Genomic DNA, 342 nt, shown 5'->3' with positions numbered 1-342 from the left:
AAAACCGATGTCCTTGACTTGGAATCGATATTCCAATCTCTATAACTCAAAATCAAGCTTCTCTAAGCTCTCATTAGAATCTAGGACGTCTGAGGTTCTTATTTTAGGGTTTGTGGCGGCTCTCATATTAGTTAGGATTGCCCAAAACCCTTAAAACGCGAAAACCGAAAACTGCCCGTAAGTCGGACCTTCCGTTCCAGGCCTGGAACGGACGTTCTGATTCTACGCAGAATGGACGGTCCGTTTTATAACGTAGAACGGACGTTCTTGACGCCTGGACCATCCGTTCCAGACCTGGAACGGACGGTCTGGCATTTGCGGAACGGTTCGTCCGTTCCTCAG

Source organism: Tarenaya hassleriana, unplaced genomic scaffold, assembly GCF_000463585.1.
Source record: "Tarenaya hassleriana unplaced genomic scaffold, ASM46358v1 Cleome11, whole genome shotgun sequence".
NCBI classification, from domain to species: Eukaryota; Viridiplantae; Streptophyta; class Magnoliopsida; order Brassicales; family Cleomaceae; genus Tarenaya; species Tarenaya hassleriana.
Note: the sequence above shows the minus strand (reverse complement) of the source record.